Source organism: Eumetopias jubatus, unplaced genomic scaffold, assembly GCF_037043125.1.
Source record: "Eumetopias jubatus isolate StellerSeaLion01/CBP00866 unplaced genomic scaffold, mEumJub1_p1.0 scaffold_13, whole genome shotgun sequence".
Classification (NCBI taxonomy): domain Eukaryota; kingdom Metazoa; phylum Chordata; class Mammalia; order Carnivora; family Otariidae; genus Eumetopias; species Eumetopias jubatus.
This window is the reverse complement of record NW_028274819.1, coordinates 34,268,466-34,287,817: the sequence shown is the minus strand read 5'-3', so window position 1 is coordinate 34,287,817 and position 19,352 is coordinate 34,268,466. Positions and strand designations below refer to the sequence as shown.

The 19,352-nt window shown below is 35.3% G+C and overlaps 1 pseudogene; it reads left to right on the top strand.

Moving 5' to 3' along the window:
• The first annotated feature begins 515 nt into the window (after positions 1-515).
• Positions 516-3,251, top strand: LOC114220032 (tRNA-splicing ligase complex subunit RTRAF pseudogene; annotated as a pseudogene).
• Positions 3,252-19,352: the final 16,101 nt, after the last annotated feature.

Here is a 19,352-nt window from a genome sequence, read left to right as displayed (position 1 = left end):
TCTTATGGGACTGAGCAATATCTGAAGTGAGGTAACTCTTATGGGGTCTGACTCTAACTCGGGGTACTTAGTGTCAGAAGTGAACAAATTAAATTGTTGGACACTCAGTGTCAGAGAATAAGAGAATTGGAGCATTGAAGAACAGGTGGTTGGTGTCAAAAAACACCCAAACTATAAGTTTTATACTAAGGAAAATATTTTACATGTTTTTCGACTCTTCAGTCACAGACAGCAACTGCCCTCGGAATACCCAGGAGTCCCACCTCACTACCCCACTACCTATGTATTTTAGAATATACATGAAAAGGAAGGAGACATTGCATTTTAGGGGTTCTTTTCCTTTTTGAACCAGGTGTTTTACTGGAAGATTTCCATGAGGGAACTAATTTTAATCCCTTCAATAATACCAAGTTGTGTTTTATTATATTTTATTATGTAGGGAATTAAGCATGAGACCCAGAAAAATTGAGGAGATATATAATCAAGAATAATGGAGTTGTGATTTGGACTTGGATATGCCTAATGACAGTGCAATAAAGGACTATGTGTGGTAAGATAATGGAGTGTTCATCCCACAATTCTCTTTCTTGCCTCAGAAATTGTCCTAAGTTATAGAATATCAAAAAGCATTCCTTTATCTACAAACTCATTCACTCATAGTCATAAATGTCCTTACTTACTATATATCAATTGAAAAAGGGTTCTGATTTGATTAACCCAGGGTTAGAAACAAGGTCATTATCCACTTTAGATAAACAACAAAAACAGTATGGGCAGACCTTATACCATATTTCCAAGGAAAGTGTGTCAGTTTTAGCTTCAATGGCGAAGTCTAAATGTAGACTATAGTATGTGTGTTGTATTAGCCAGATAGGATACCAACCTGAATGGATTTACACTCCTTCATAACATTCCTTTATCACTTAAGCATTTCAACAGAGAGGCATCTTAATTATGACCAAATTAAATTATACCATAGGGTAGTCAAATGGGTAGGGAGACCCCTGGCTCAAATATACTATTTATCAATTCTGGTACTAATGTCTAATGACTATGGCAATCATCTACCTTGGAAAACAACTGGGAAATTCAAAAGAATTAATAATTCAAGATTTATCTTCATTTTTCTTATGCCAGAATCCCTTTCTCTGTTTCTTTCCATGTAACTCACTCTTATTTACCTGGTCCCTTGATAAATATTTTCCTGTAAATAGCACAGCTGATTAAGCTTTAAGGTCAACATCTATGTTATTTGTTTTATGTATTTTAAGGGAACTATAGCCTACCTGGTTTTTTTTTTTAAATGCAATTTTGACAGAACTGCAATTTATTTTGTTTCTCAATTTTTCCTTTTCAAATGTTAGTTTTCCATACTTTTGCCTCTCCCCCCTTATTAGTCATTTTGAGCATAGTCAATAAGGCAACTCTGGATTAAGAGAATCATGGCAACCCTAAACAACTCTAGAGAGTTTTCTTCTTTGTTTCCTAGTCATCTATCAAATCTGGAGTTATCTTGTAATGATGTGCCAACTCATCTTAATAGATGCATTAGTGTTGTAAATAAAAATTCCTAATTAAACTGTTTTTTTAACTCTAATAACCAATTAGTAACTAAACACTAAATATATACTTTTATATTTAGTACTAAATTTTTTAAAAGTATAATGTACGTACAGAGGTCAATTAAAAATGAATAAAGGCAAATAGTAAACACACTAAGAATATATTCACTGTTTATATTATCAAAGAAATGTGTATTAAAACAACCCCGAGTCAACAATATTAAAAAAATATATACTAGGGGCACCTACATGGCACAGCTAGTTAAGCATCCGAATCTTGGTTTTGGCTCAGGTGATGACCTCAGGGTCCTAAACGGAGTACCATGTCAGGCTCTGCTCAGTCAGGAGTTGGCTTGAGATTCTCTCTCCCTCTCCCTTTGCCCCTCCCCCCGTGCTCTCTCCCTCTCTCTTCCTCTGCCCCTTCTGCTCATGCTCTCTCTCTAAAATAAATAAATAAATCTTTTGAAAAAAATAGTAAAAATAAAACAAAATACTAGCAATAGTTATATTTATAATGCCCCTTGCAAAAAGTTGCAATAAAATTGAAGAGTAGATATAGTACTACTGATATTGTAAAATTGTGTAAACTTTTCAAAAAAACAACAAAGTACTATATGGCAATAGTCATAAAAACATTTCCCATGCATTTTATTTTATGCTTGTAACTCAAAAGAACTCAAAATAGTTAATGCATAGAGATGTTCATCAATGTATTATCTATTGTCAAAAGGGAAGACAAATGACTGGAAGCAACTGGAGTACACAATATTAGTGAAATGGTATACTACAACTTATTATTATATACAGTCATTAAATGTATAAGTATTATGAAGACTAACAGGACTAAAGGTACCATTTTGGAAAAATCATGTTTAAATGTTACAAAATAGCTCTTGCCGAGTCGCCCGTGCCTGCACTGCCTACTCCTCCTGGCCTCTCTTCACCCGGCCAAAGCCTGGGGGACCAGAGTGGGGACCATGTTCTGACACAGGCTGACGGCCTTCAATGACCTCAACTGCAAAGATGAAACAGAATTTAGAAACTTTATTGTTCGGCTTAAAGACCAGAAAATCAGACACTACAAGATTGAAGACAAAGGCAATTTAAGAAACATCCACAGCAGGGACAAGCCCAAGTTCTTTGAACAGTATCTCACAGATGTGAACTGTCTGTTCAAGATTCAAGATCGACAAGAAGCAATTGACTGGCTTCTTGGTTTAGCGGTTAGACTTGAATATGGAAATAATGCTGAAAAATACAAGGACTTGGTACCTGATAATACAAAAAATGCTGACAATGCAGCTAAAAATGCAGAGCCATTGATCAATTCCGATGTAAATAATCTCGATTTTAAGGCTGTTGTAATGGCTTTGGCCAACCTTCTTCAGATTCAGCATCATGATTACCCAATAAAGCTTAAGGCAATTCACATTTTCGTACAGGAGCTCCTGACAAAGGATGCAGTTGCTAAAGCAAATCAAAGAGGGCTTGCTTGTTGCTTTAGACAAACATAGTCTTGGTTTTGACACAAGAGATGCAGTTCTTAACGAAGCTGCTCAACTTCTGTGGTTGCTGCCTATGGAAGAGCTCAGAGAGCTACAGACAAAAATTCATGAAGCCATAGTAGCTGTTCAGGCAATCACTGCTGATCCAAAGACAGACCACAGGCTGGGGAAAGTTGGAAGATGAATATTTTAGGATTTCAGCTTCTCACCTACTTAGTACAACTGGGAACCATGTATGCTCTGGCATGTATTTGGAAATCAAATGTCACATTTTCGAGGGAAGGATCCTAGAAAATTGACTATGTTTCTAGAGATTTACTATCATTGCTTTCTCTTTAATAAAGTTCAGGAAAGTGGGAATAAGTAAAATGTGCAAAATAATAAAATATATACATATATACATAAAATAACATATACACATAAAATGATGTAATTATACAATGACTGCATCTATAGAAACTTACCATGAACCAGATGCTGTTCTGAGCCCTTTACATAGATTATCACAATTAATCCTTACAACATGTTATGGATGTCAATAATATTTTGTCCCTATTTATCAGATGCTAGCTATTATAGTTGTTAATGTCAAGATGTGAACTAAGCCAATTTCACTTTCACAGTTGTTGGGTTCTTTTGGGGAGAGATTGGTGACTGATTATGATTCTATTTCTCTGTCCTCACAGATTCACTACCATATGGTATGTTTTAACGAGATTTAAATTTCATCTTGAATTTTGTTACACATGGAGACACTTATCAATGAGAAGGTATACACACATATGCAAATGTGTACCACAGAAGTTCCACATCCTCTTCTGGTAAAACAGGTGAAGTCTCAGTTCTCTTTCTTACAGAACATTGAAATATCCTTTGAATAGTCCTTTTAGTTAGATGCAACAATATCATAATAGCAGGTTTGGCAAATTTTCTGGTCTCATCAGGGAAGATTTATCTCTAAGGTACAGGGACACAGATCCAATCTGAGCCCAAAGCTAAGAGCTCCGCTCTAAGGATACAGGGACCTATTTGGATTTTTTGGCAAAGGTGTCTATAGAATCTTTATAAACAATCCACATATCTTGAATCCACATACCAGAAATTTCTCCACAGAAAATTACTTCTCAGGTCATTTAGTAATTAAGGAACAGTCAAGTTAAGATCATATAGTCCAAATTTAAGACTTGTAGTATGTCATCCTGGAGAATGCATAACTGATTAAATAGCTTCAAATATTAAGTAACAGCCCTGAAGAACAGATTGGAACTAACATAGACATATATATTGCACAACTTATATACTAAAGTGTTTTTAAAGCAACACTTTACAATTTGACTTACTAATTATTTTGATTTACAATTATTACTGTGCATATGAATGTACAAAATATAAACCATCTTAGGATGTTGTAGCAGGGAAGAGGGAGTGTACCTATAACACATAAAATAATAGAATAAATCATTTCCGCACAGTATATGGGACTTATAAATCCCTGCTAAAAGTCTTTTGTTACAACTCTAACTCTGGGGAACTTCGGATGAGACACTCCAGGCAGCAACTACAGGTACTTTTAGAGAAAACTCTCCTAAGTTTCAGCCTTACACAAAGCTGTACAATATCTCATATAAGCCAGAATAAGCAGAACAATACATATACCTGATGAACTATTACAGACAAAGAGATTGGGGCATCTTCACAATGAGTTGAGACTCTATTACTCATAAAGTGCTCTATGCAGCAAGTCCAGAAAATGTGAAGCATTGCCCATCTCCTATTTCAAATATAATTTGTATTTATGAATATATTTATTTTGGATTTACACTTTGTTTTCTCTAAACCAAATCATTTGAAGCCTCTTACAAAGCAGACATCATGCAAAATAGAACTACTAGGGACAAAAGTCTAAGAAAAAACATGGAAAGTGAGCCAGGACATCAGAGATGCTGCCAGACCCCTTCCCTGGGATAAGTGATGACTACAGTGTTCATCACGGAGAATCCACTTCACAGGTCCTTGGCAGTTAAAGAAAGTAATGGGAAAATTTAGTATATTGTTCTAATTTCCTAAAAATGAATATGATTTAACTAGGATCTTAATAGAAAAGTAGAAAATTGATCAGGTCAGGGTAGGAGTGGGAGTGATTGACCCCCAGTGAAATTCAATTTTCTCTCCCACACACTGTCTCATCTAAAATTCCAATTTCATAACTTCTTACCATTGTTCAATGGCTTTGGTGATGAGGAATTATAGCAATTATCTACTTAGCATTTAATATGTATCAGAGACTTAGTGCTACTTCACATAGTTGTGTATACACCTCACAACACTAGCGTCACTATTCATCTTATAGTCACCATAAATTGTTACATATAATTTTTTGTTCTGACAGGTAGCAGGAAGATGTTTTGAGGAAAGGAAACTACTAATTCACACACAAACACATATGCACAAAACATCACAAGGAAAATGGTGGCTCTGAACTATGCTTAGATTGTGAAAGATGTTATCCATATGTCCTATATTATAGCAATTCTCTCTGAAAGGATAGAATCCTCACTTCACAAAGAAACTGAGGGTTAGAAAGACTGAAATGTGTCCAAGGTTATATAATTCGTCACTAACAAACCCAAAAGTAGAACCTAGGTCTATCTGATTCCAAAGTCATACTTTCTTTTCACTTTTTCTTACTAGAAATTCCAAATCTCTACAGAATTAATAAAATATTCATCACTTCCATAGCTATCAACAATCTTTTATTCTTCTTTTATTTATATCTTCACGTATTTCTCATTTTCCTAATCAACTCTTTTATAATCACAGTTCTATACTAACAAGAGGAATATAAGTGATTATCAGTCACTTATACAGTAGTGAGAACAAGGTTCATGATTATATTTAGTTTACCTGCAACACTTAATGAAGGACTGGAGACTTGAGAAATAATCAGCAGTGTTCCTAACTCTTTGTTGTTATACATGTAGCAGAGCATGTTCACCTATAGGGGACAGCTGTCTCAGCAAAGATATTATTATGAAGAAATTATATTCTCAGCAGAAATCAATGTGAAAATGCATGTTACATTTACTTATACAACATGGTTACATGTTCTCCTAATTTACATAGTAGGATTATTTCTACAGGACAGCTGATCAATATAATATCCACAACATTTTTTTAAAGATTTTATTTATTTATTTGAGAGAGAGAGAATGAGAGACAGAGAGCATGAGAGGGAAGAGGGTCAGAGGGAAAAGCAGACTCCCCCCACTGAGCAGGGAGCCTGATGTGGGACTCAATCCCGGGACTCCAGCATCACGACCTGAGCCGAAGGCAGTCGCTTAACCAACTGAGCCACCCAGGCGCCCCACAACATTTTTAAAGGACAATTTTCTTAATACAAGGACATGCTGCTGGGCAAAATAACTTTGTTAGTAGCATGCAATGCTCAATATTTATTTTTATTTCATCTGCATTTTTATATCTTCATCTATAATTGCCTATTTTCATATTAAATCAACTTAATAGTGAAAAATTTAGGACTTCATTTGTCAGAATGTTTTGTAAGCACAAAGCATATATTTAAATACTAAGAATTATGCTTAATAAGTGTAATCTGACCTTGAAGATCTGAGTCCCATCACTTGTGATTTGGCTACAAATGTACAGTGCATAGAATTTCATGATCCACTGTCTTATGAATGTTTTTACATTGTGCAGAAACTCAGAATTCTAGAAATAATAACATTTCCCTAAAAATATGATCAATAATCTCATTGAAATAGCCATAGCTATATTAGCATATCATAGACACACTAGTATTTACTAAGCCTCTCTTATAATTCATTTAAACTTCACAAGAAATCTAGCAGTTCTCTGTTATTTATAAGCATCCCATTTCATTAATGAGGAAACTAAGACCAAAAAAGGCATAAGACTTATTCATGGTCATATACCTAGTTATTGTTAGAATCAGGAAACCAACTGAAGTCTTTCCAAAATTAGATCTTTTACCGTGTTGCCTCTCTTTATCTTTCATTCCTGGACCAATTATCAAACCACATATGTGAGATTATGAAATATACATAATACCTGTATGCTGTACCATCGATTTCCATTGCAAACACTCCAGGTCAGCCTCATCTTTACCTGAACTATACACGCGGCATTCTAAATGGTTCTCCTGCTTCCATTTCTTTCCCTTCAGACTGTTCTAAAAATGGCAATCCCTAAAGCATAGCTCTAATGATGCCATTTTTCCTTTTCAAAAAATGTCTGTCTATTCATTGCCTTTTCCTTTTTTAAAGACTGTATTTATTTATTTGAGAGAGAGAGAGAGCACAAGCAGGGAGTAGGAGCAGAGGGAGAGGGAGAAGCAGGCTCCCTGCTGAGCAAGGAGCCCAATGTGGGGCTTGATCCCAGTACCCTGGGATCATGGTCAGAGCTGAAGGCAGACACTTAACTGACTGAGCCACCCAGCACCCCTATTCATTGCCTTTTCACTTGTCAGTGTCAGGGGTGAATGTTACCAACTGAAAAGCCTCAAAAAATTCTTAATCAAGAAGTGGAATTTTTAACTAACATCCCTGTAAAAACTCTTCCATATCATGACATTAAAAACTTTTAAAATGTTCTATATAAAATTTCCTCCACATACCAAACTATCCACAGTTTTGATTATCTACTGTCAACCTTAAAAATAAAATAGTCACTTACTTAACCAACAAAAATGAGTTTCTTCAGGAATAGGAGAGGAATTGCAACATGGGACATGTAAACTATGGAAAACCATAGCCAAGTCTGAAGAACAAACGAGAAGGATTTGCTTTTATAGAGGAAAAGGAGGGTACTGGGAGGGGCTATTCGGAATGAAGTTTCACTGGAGGCAAATGAGAATTTGGGTTGTGGTGGCTTTTCATTGGCTGAGTTGTGGCAGTTTTTCATTGGTTGGGTTGTTACTGGGCAAAGAGAAAATCGTCCTTCCTGCTGGGTTATGTAAAGTAAGCTGCTTCCTACCGGGGTATGTAAAGTAAGCTGCAACAAGTAGCTTCTGAGTGAGAACCCTCCCTTCATTGCTTTCCAACTCCATTTAGAATTAGGTTTCCTTTATTCATTTTCACATTCTTTTTCTTTTTCTTTTTTCTTTTCTTCTCTCTGAGTTCTACTGGGAAACACTCAAAAGAGGCTTACAGGCATCTGACACTACCCACCCAGCTAAATGCATTGATATTTTTACTTGTCTTTTCTCTTTCTCCATTTTCTTATTGTAGAACTGTCCTCAGAGAAAGGGCACCATTGTATTTGGGGTATTTGATATTCCGGGGAATTTGAAAAGTACAAATCTTTGCCAAAAGCTAGGTATGCCTTTTCAAGCCTGAATATAGGCAATTACAAAGGCCTTACCTGGAAAGCATCATGTGAGAAAGCGTCCCTGCCCACACCAGATTTGGTGCATAGTCAAAGCTATTGGGGAGTCTTTAAGGGGAGCTGTAGTCAAGGCCTGAGGCCCTTCTGGCTGATTATACGCTTTTTCACATTTGCACTCCTAGCCCAGGGGCCTTCTATATAGAACTCTGTCCTTATCACTCCTTTTCACTCTGTCCTTCCACCAAAGTCTTCTCTCCCTATAGCACTTATCCACTTTGATTCTTTCCAGGTTTATACTACCTCATGAACACTAGTGTAATATAGACTACATCATCATCTCCCAGTAGACACACCTGCATACACAGAGCATGGGGAGGATTAAACACAATTTAAGTGTGTGAAACTGACAGATTAGGAGACACTTTATTAGATCATACCATGCCATAAAAATCATGACATTTTATTTGTTCTGTGAAAATATAAACTTCTCAAATCGTTTTTCAACCTACATAATCTATAACAAAATAAGTAGTTGCAATCCTATTACCATAAATTTTCTACAGAGTTTAAAATCTCTGAATATATCACCTGCATTGGACAATATACCAAACTACTGAAGGAAAGAACCAGCGCTCGGTGACATGTGTAATTGATAAGACTATATCAGACCACTGAACCAAAAGATTCCTCAAAGATTTAGTATTTAGAATGACAATGTACCAACCCACTGAGCCATTTCTACAGTGACATAGGCGGTATATCAAAACTGAAACCCACCCATTCTTACTGGCAATGTAATAGAAGCAAGAATCAGATGAGAGATCTCTTCTGTCTTCTTGCAGCTGCTTATGCTCTGCTTTATTACTTGTTAAAAGCCAGAAGCATCTTTGAGAACAATCAGATGTTCATCTCCTCTACAAGAAACCTAATGACTGTTGTGTCAGTCTGTTCAGATTTCTCCCCATTTGACATGCTGATAAATGATAGCTGAAAGACTGACCAAGAAACACAAACTCTATACGTATATGGAAAAGAAACATAATGAAAAAAAAGTTCTGTGCTGAGGGCAGACCGAACAATAATGAGCATTCTTCTGAATGCACATATTTTGCCTGACAAGTCTAGCCCCCATGTAAATCTGAAGTCTAAAAGGTCTGTCTTAGATTTGTTCCCAAGCTTATAACTCATCTTCTCTGTCAATGGAAGACATTGACCTGTTATTTTCTACACACATTTCATGTTCTTTTTATTGACAGAAGATATTTAACCTGCTTCATTCTCAACCAATGCTTTCTCTAAACACTATGCCCTTCAAAAACGTTGCTCTATTGATTTAAGCAATGTATTAATTTTGATAGTTCACTTGACTTATTCCTTCGTCATAACTGCATTATAGGTTTGTTTATACATTTAGCAAACAGGGATTAGGAAGAAAAGAACCAGGCTAGTTCTCTCTTAAAGATCTACTAACACACAGCACCTTATCACTGTGCTTTCATCACCTGGAAATGACTTGCTTTGTTAGTTATTTTTTAGAGTACTTACTACTTGATGAATGCTGCTTTTTCACTGGGATACAGCAGTGAACAAAGGAGACATAATTTCTTTCCTTATGATCATTATGGTATATATGGGACTATAGAAATTAGACATTTTAAAAGTTACAACTTGAATAAGTTATCTGAAGACATTGAAGGAACATCAAGATTATATCATAAATTTCTATTCCAGCATATGGGGTCAAGGGGTCTTCTAGGAGGAAGTGAAATTTCAGTAATATATGAGATGTAAATTAGCTGGGGAAGAACGGTCCAGGTAGAAAATCAGCATGTGTTAAGATGCTGTGGTGGGAAGAAGCTTGACAAAACTGAGAAACAGAAAAAAACACATCATTAGATCACAGAGTGGGAAGTCAGGGCAGGCAGGGGCCTATAAAACAATGTGAAAGATTTTGACCTTTAGAAGAAAAGCCATGGGGAACTACTGAGAACCTCCAAATAAAGAATCTGTGGTGTGAAAATTGCACTGAAGGAGGATAATACTGAGGACAGGAAATACCAGAAGAGGCTTTTATCAGAAACATAGAAGAGTTGATAGGGATTCAGACTGAGGTAACAGCAGTGGGAATGGAGAGAAACAAACACATTCAAGACATATTTAGAACCAAAATTTATGGGATATGATAATTGATTAGATATGGGGATGAGAAAGAAGATACCAAAGGAAACTTGAAGGTTTCTTAGCTTGAATAATTATTGCTGCTAAAAACAATAATTTTTAGCTGTGTAAAAAAAAAAATGGATTACGAAATCATATTCAAGAAACAAAGACCTTATTCAGTGTCAAGTTTTACTGTAATTAAAGGATAAAAGCCACAATTAAAACAGGGAGAAAGTCAGGTTTTCTAATGCTATCCAGACTTTTTGTTTGTGTTTAGACGCACATTGTACATATTGAATGTAAGCAGTCTTCAATAAACGTATATTATCAACAAAAGTAAGCAATGGCTCATAAATTCACAGATTCCAGATTTATTTACCATAAGAAATCCTAGACAGATCAAGTTAATCACGTTGGAAGCATTCCATAATGAAGGATTCTCATGGTAGTAAGTACCACGAGTGTTTTGTCAGATCCATTATTCACTTGTTTACAAGATCTGATCAGGTTACTTTTCTTTCCTGGGCTTCACACAGCAATAGTAGAGAATGGATTGTAGTCCTTTTGTTATCCCTTTCCTTCCCACTATGCATAGAAATTTATACAAAGTATCTATTTTACTTCACAACCAATACATACTAGAAAAAAATAACCACAAAAAAATAACCACGTTTTCTTTAAAAATTCTAGAGAATTTTATACTTTAAAAAATGAATTAGAAATATTGTCTTTAATGCTAACAATAACCCTATGCAGTAGGTAGTATTATTTTAAGGACAAGAGCACTGATATCTTAAAAAGTTACATAATTTACTAAGGACAGTTCTGATTCCAATTTCTATATTCTTTTCTCTATACCATAGTGCCTCCTCAATTCTTTTTATTTATTTTTATTTTTTAAAAAGAGATTTTATTTATTTGAGAGAGCAAGTGAGAGAGAGAGCACAAGTGGGCAGGAACGGGGGGAGGAGCAGAGGGAGAGGGAGAAGCAGACTCCCCTGGGATCATGACCTAAGCCGAAGACAGGTGCTTAACCGACCAAGCCACCCAGGTGCTCCCTCAATACTTTTTAGATGTTAACTTTAAACAAGAACTAAATGCAAATATAAAATTGTATACTTTCCTCAAGTTTGAGATGGATATACATGAAAGAAAAATAAATGCTTGAATGCATGATTTAATTTTATTTTAATGGCCATTTCAAGAATCAAGAATCTGCCATTTACTTGTATACCAAAAGGAGTATTTTTCAACTTGGAATGGAAGGGCTATGAATTAGGAATATACTAACTGGATTATTGAAAAGGACATGTAAATAGTCAAAAGCAGCGGCCATCTTATTCTAATGTATCAAGAACTGCATTAAGTAGCAACTGGGGATACCTGGCTGGCTCAGTAGAGCATGTGACTCTTGATCTTAGGGTTGTGGGTTCAAACTTCACACTGGGTATAGAGTTTACTTAAAAAAGAAAAAAAATTAACTACAATAGAGTGTTTCATGCTAATAGTGTACATTGTAAAACTACATGCAAAAAACCTATGTGCCACATATCATTTGAAATTCCCTACTGAGAAGGAAATTTTAAGAATAAATAATCTCTATATACCAGCTAATATATCCCCAAACCACATGGTTTTACAAACCTTCTGGACTAATATATTCAATTACAAATTTATAGGGACAAAAGTGATTTACGGATTATTAATAAACTTCTCTAAATCATAGAATCTGTGTTGAGATCTGTACCAAGAGTTTGGAAGATTCATATGATGCTTAAATCAGCCATGCAAATGCTTCCTAGAAACACCTTCAAACAACACGAGATTTCATCGATCCCCAATATCCTTAGTAATGGAAGTCTTCATTGGATCTAAACGGAAAGCGCCTAAGGGGAAAAATTCCTGCCTTCATGGAAGGAAGGAAAACCATGTTTCTTTCCTACCCTATATATCTACAGACTAACCCTCTACTACTGACCTCCCCCCACCATACTAACAGATACACAAATATATACACATCTTCCTCCCAATTATCCTTGTGGTCTACTTTCACACTATATGCAAGAACCATTGGTAAAGCCAGTACTTCTGTCTGTTTAGTTTACTTGAGGTTGTTCAACTGTAATCAGGTGATATTTTTGGCAACCATCACTCTCATTTCCTTATCACCCAAGATTCTAGATTTTTCATAAGCGTAAGCATAGAAAATAAGAAGAAAATATCATTTTCCATTGACATTTTCACTCCTCCTAAGTACAATTCATAGAACAAATTTAAATGGTTATAATTATTAATAATATTCACAATATTTAAGTAAGAAACAAAAACAAGCTTAAGCTAGAAAACAGCACTAGAACTCAAAACTTCTCACTAGACTTTGAGATAATTTTTCTTTTGATGTGAGGAATTCCCTAAGAATGATAGAAATATAGTTTGATTGTGATTCATCCAATAATATTAACCTCTACTTCGTCTAATACCAGGGTTTCTCCTCTCTCTCTCTCTCCCTGTCTCGAATTTTGGAAAACACTTAATAAAAATTTACTACAGGAAAGGCTAGCATCTGACTAGGGATATAGAAAGCTGAAAGGAGAGTCATTTCTACCCTTATAATAAAAAAAGAGGGGCACTAACTTCAAATGTAAGATTTTTATAATATGACTAAGGTCTGAGGATCTTATGTATAACATGATGACTATAGTTTCTAACACTGTGTTGTATAATTGGAATTTTCTAGGAAAATAGAACTTAAATGTTCACACACACACACACACACACACACACACACACACACACACACACACAAAGGTAAATATGTGAGGTAATGGCTGTGTTAATTAATTCAGTGAGGGAGAATCCTTTCACAATGTATATCAAATTATCACATACATTTTAAACATCTTCCAATTTTTCTGATTATATCCAAATATAGCTGAAAAAATGCAAGACTTTTAAAAAGCCCTTTAAGTAGCTGAGGTTACAGAGCAAACAACTGGCTCAAAATACAAGGAGAGATGGTGTCTCCAGGGACAGAGTAAACATAGGCAAGTATGACCTAGGATAGACAGTAGGCAGCTAGAACTAGAGTTCAAATAGAATAGCTAACAAATTGTGAAAGTCAAGTATGGATGGCAGGATCACTGAAAGCCCAGGGTGTTGCAGACATTAGGGGGATTTCTACCCTCTTTTAGAAGAACTTTACTTCTGGAAAAATGGTAAAATTAAGTACGAAGGAAACAACTGCAACCAGGGTATAGGCAGAAGATACTAGAAGGCCACAGCTGCAAGGCCAGGAACAGGGTTCATGACTAAGACCAAGCCCAAATCACTCCCCTCCACACTACCTACTACCAGCTTAAGGACTTTAACAAGTCATAGCAGATTACTGAAGTAAGAGGGAGAGGAAAGGAGCAAGAACATCTGAAAATAATGTGTCTGACGCATAAGAGAAAGGTAAGATCTAAAATTTAGAAGCAAAGAAACACTGGTCTGGTAAACCACAGTGATTTAGTTTAATGCCATCTTCACTTAATCTAACTCCACCAAAATAAAATAATCAATAGTCATTAAAACAAATAAATGTGTTTTTCTTATTAAGCAAACAAACAAAATTAATACGCACACCTTTGGCTAGAATTATCATAAAAACTTTTTCTCTCTTCCAATGCTTGTGTGAAAATAAACTCATACACAAACTTTGGAAACTGGCTTTAAAAGAGAGATAAAAGTTTATAAATATGTTTATGATCTAGTAATTTTACTTTGAGGTATTTTCTCTTTAAAGTAAATAATCTTCGATAAAAAACTTGCACTCAAAGGTGTTTATTACAGTGATTTGTATAACAGGAAAATAAGTAGAAAATAAGTCAATGGTGGGACAAAAATAGTATGGTTAATTAATAATGATATAATAGTCTGATGATATATTTTATAATCATAAATATAATGTCTATAAACATCATTTAGGAATGTAGAAGTGTTTATTCTAAAACAGTACAATATAAAAATGTATGGCAAATATTGTTGTAATTATGGGAAACATATAGTACACATAAAAATGAAAATAAATATACCAAACTGTTAATATAGCTGTCTCTAGGTGGTGGGATTGCAGATGGTATTTCTAGACACAAAACCATACTGCTTTCCATTTTTTTGTGGTGATTCCTGGGATTAGCAGACATAGTTATGATTATTAGTTCATAATTGTGTATCCTTTAAGTACTGGCCCCCAGGTTTCTGCACACCTGGGGAGGATGAACAGGGGTGTGAATGCCATAGGAGATGAACAGAGCTGTGCTTAGCAAGCACTCATTAAAGAACACAGACAATATCTGCTTAACTTTTGCTTTTTTATCACTTACTACAGACCAAAAACCCCTGAAAATAAATCTGAATGCGTGTTTGCTAGGATAATCGAGAAATAGATAAAGAGAGAAAGGGTAAGAGAAAATTCATCAATTATTAATGATATAATGATGGATATATCTGGGTGGTAGAGTAAGGTAGAGTGGTATTTTTACTCCTATTTGTACTTTTCAGTATTTTCTAAATCTACAACAATTAACATGAACTCTTATTATAATCACAAATTCAATAAAGAGTTTAATAACATTAATCATATGTATTACTTTGTTACGCCTACCATAACCAAGTACCACAGATCAGGTGGCGTAAACAAAAGATATTTAGTTCCTCACAGTTCTAGAGTCTGGACATGTGAGATCAAGGCAGGTTTGTTTCTTCTGAGGCCTCTCTCCTTGGTTCTGTCTTTGCATGGTCTTTCTTCTGTGCTTATCTGTGTCCCAATCCCCTCTTCTTATAAGAACACCAGTCATATTGGACTAGAGGCCACCCTAATAATCTATTTAAACTTTATTACCTCTTTAAAGATCCTATCTCTATATACAGTCACATTCTGAAGTACATTCTCTATATACAGTCACATTCTGAAGTACTGGGAGTTAGGACTTCAATATAAGAATTTTGAGGATCCATGATTGTCCTACACCCAGCCCATAACACCCTTATAGTTATTTGTTCTTAAGTTAGTAGACCTCATATCATCTTGTACTACCCTCTCTTCCACCCCTTCTCCTCACTGAACAGAGGAGGAAACTAGAATACTTACCTGGGTTAACTGTTTAAGAACACCTAAACTAAACGCCTAAGTTTAGGGTTAGGGTTAGGGTTAGTCAGTATCTAATAATAATCTGAATGATTTTATCTGACTCCAAAGACTCTGCCATTTGCATTCTGAAAAGTGCCTACCTTTGCAGCATCCACATTCCTTAGAAAAGAGCTAGCACAAAGTGGGGTAGGTGTGAGGGAGGAATATGAGCACTAGCCTCGGACAAACCTGTGTTTACATTTCAGGCCTACCACTTACTTGTGGTATGACCTTAGAAAAATGACTTAATCGCTTTGGATTTCATTTTTATCATAAGTAAAAATCAGGATAACAATATGTAATATTTATCATTGTTTTAAGTGGTATAGGTAAAGATGTTTAAAGTTTTAGACATTTGAAAGCACTGTAGTTCAGTACCTCTCTCTCTCTTTTTCTTGCTTTCCTCCCTTTCCTTCTTTCTTCCTTTTTGGTTTGATATCTCGACTGAATTTGAAATAATACAATACATACCTACATATCTCTCCATCTAAATCTTCCCCTTTCTAATGGGAGCATGGGTGATCTATCACTTTCCCAAAATATGTGGTCAGGGTTAAAGCAACTGTTTATCTTTACAGAGTTGCCCTATAGGGCAATGCACTGGTTCTTACATTTCCTAACTATAAGTTTTCAAATGGAACAATGCCTGGAGATAGGATCCTCCTACAACCTATGTCAAATTGAATCCCAAGTTATTTTCTTAAAGAAAGGAAATTTTCAGATCTCACTTTTCTCCTTTCATATAAGATGAACAATATAAATTTGACTTTGTTAAGTATAGGTATAAGTGTAATGAGGTGTATAGGTTGACTGGTTATACAAAGGAACTACTTTTCTGTATTTAAAAAAATAAAAGAATAATACTTGAGCTTGAGAATTGTGCAAAAAAGAAAAATCAGAGAGAAAGCTCAGTTCTTCAAACCATTTCTATCATCTTAATTATTTAAAAATTCAACTTCTTTAGCAAACTACCTGTATCTGGAAATTCAAGTAATGAAGTATGCAGTTTGATTAGAAAAATCATGCACAAATACACCTATTTCAATATGCAGCTTGTCCATTCAGTTATACAGGAAACCTAGGGAAGGGCACTCCTGGGTCTGTAAGTTATGAAATGGAATGAGCCAAGAATGTATCTTTATTACAATGATTACACTCCTGCTCTGCAACAAACATATCTCCAACCAACACCACCAGAAGAATCAGTTTATTTCTGTTCTTTTTGACAATGAACTGCCATCTGCCAATTGTGATAATATAACACCACACTCACAAGGAAAGTACAAAATTATATATTACAAACCCTGTTAATTATTTACCTCTTCGCATGAAAACACTACAAAATAGCCTGTGGTGGGGGAAATGGAGGTGTCATTATTTCTTGTCTCCAGTAATCAGCAGAACTCCTTTGTGGTGGGAGCAAACAGGCTTTGGAGCCATGTAATGGAATGTGAATCACAATGTCTCTGGTTGTGATAATGTAGTAAGTTAATGCACGTAGAATTTCCTGGACTGTGCTATCTTAAGGAAGAGTGAAATTAAGCAGTAATAACAAATATCTGAATTGCCAACATAAAATTTTGACATGAACACAAATAAACCAATAAACAGAACAAAGAATATTTCAACACTATTTCATAGAACAAAGGACATTTTAACATCCAAAATATTGAAAGAGTGATCAGTTCTTTCAAAATAGGTGATCATTCTTTGAACTGAAGTTGGGGGTGGGGAGAGAAAAGAAGACTGATTCATGGAAATGTCACTAACACATAATTATTTCATTTTCCATGTCCTTTTTTTCTACATCTCTGGACTACTGAAAACTTCATCATATTTATCTGCAGATCAGTGCTTATAAAGCACAGATAAAACTGATTTGTTTTTTGTTCTTCATTTGTAAAGTAAGAATACTGCCAATTATTCTCTAAATATTGACTCAAATATAACATGAGATAATGGATGTAACCACACTGGGGAAATATATAGTAAATGCTAAACAAATTTGAATTAATCTCTTGATCCCCTTCTTGATTTAATACAGTTAAGGAAAAGAGCAAAGTGCCCATTCCAGGATAGGATTCATTTATCACTTATTAGCTGTATGAACTCGAGAAAATAAGTGTATGAGTCTATAATAGGCTAAATGATGGCCCCTGAAGATATCAGGGCCTAATCCTTGGAACTTTTAAATGTTATTTTTTTATGGAAAAATGGTGTTTGCAGATGTGATTAAGTTAAGGATTTTGAGATGTAGAGATTAACCTGGATTCTCCAGGTGGGTCCTAAACATAATCATAGATTCTATAAGACAGAGGCAAAAGAAATTTGATAAACAAAGAAAAGGCAGTGAGAAGATGAACAGAGATTTAAAGATGTTGGCCTTGAAGAACAGAGGGATGAGAGCACAAGTCAAAGTATGGAGAAAGCCACCAGAAACTGACAAAAGCAAGGAAGAGATTTGTCTCTAGAGCCTCTAAAAGAAGGGCAGCCCTGCCATACCTTGATTTTGGTCCAGTTACGTTGTTTTGGGACTTCTGGCCTCCAGTATCATGAGAGGATAATTTCTGTTGTTTTAAGCCACCAAGTTTGTAGTAATCTGTAATTTGTTATAGCAACCACAGGAAAGTAATACAGATTTCTTAAGATGACTGGGTAAGCTGATCTGATATTTGTGTCTTATGGAGAGGAGACGGGAGTGGAAGAATAATAAAGCTTCCTCAAGGTAAACTACCCATGAAGGAGGGATAGTTTTCATTATGATTCATGTACATCTTTCTTCAACACAAACAACTCATTAATAAATGACAAGGCTAGACACAGACCTTTCCCCTTTCATCTGAACCTTTCATCTGAACCTGCCAGACAGACCCTTCCCCTTTCACCCCTAATTTTTTATTCTTTGTCCTCATAAGCAATTAACTAAAATGAGAACTCTGTCCCCCTGAAACTACTAAGGCAGAGATAAATATTTCCTATTTAGTAAACTGAATGAGACATCCTCTAAGCATAAAACAATCACACGATTCACTCCTCCTGCAACTTGTTTACCTGTCCCTATAAAGTTTAAGGCAAACACCCTGCTGAGACACTCCCACCTTGGTTTGGCACACACATCCTACTGATGTCTGTGCCTGAGTAAAATCAATTCAATGACCTGGTATATTTTGACTTTAACAGAAATTATTTATCAAAATAAAATGTGTAATTACTAGGGCCTAGATCAAAGGGCCCTGTGACTGAATTAACAGCTTTTAAAGATAAAGTAGATGGAGTAGCTTAACAGTTATTCTTGGCACCTCTTAAAGTTGGATCACTGCCCTGCCTGTTACCCTAACCCCATTATTGGTATTCATAACTTCATTCTACATTGCAAGAGAGACCAATTAGAATTACTATGACCTTTTCCTAGTACATTCTAAAAACTCAGTGTAAATAAGTCAAATGCATAATTGGACAACCAGAAATTCTAACAGCAAGAACTATCTGTGACACATTAAGAAACAAAGCAGAGTAAAATAAAACTTCTCACATTTCTCTGCTTATTTACTTGAGAGATGAAAGGGGTCAGCAGGTAAAAACAACTACAAT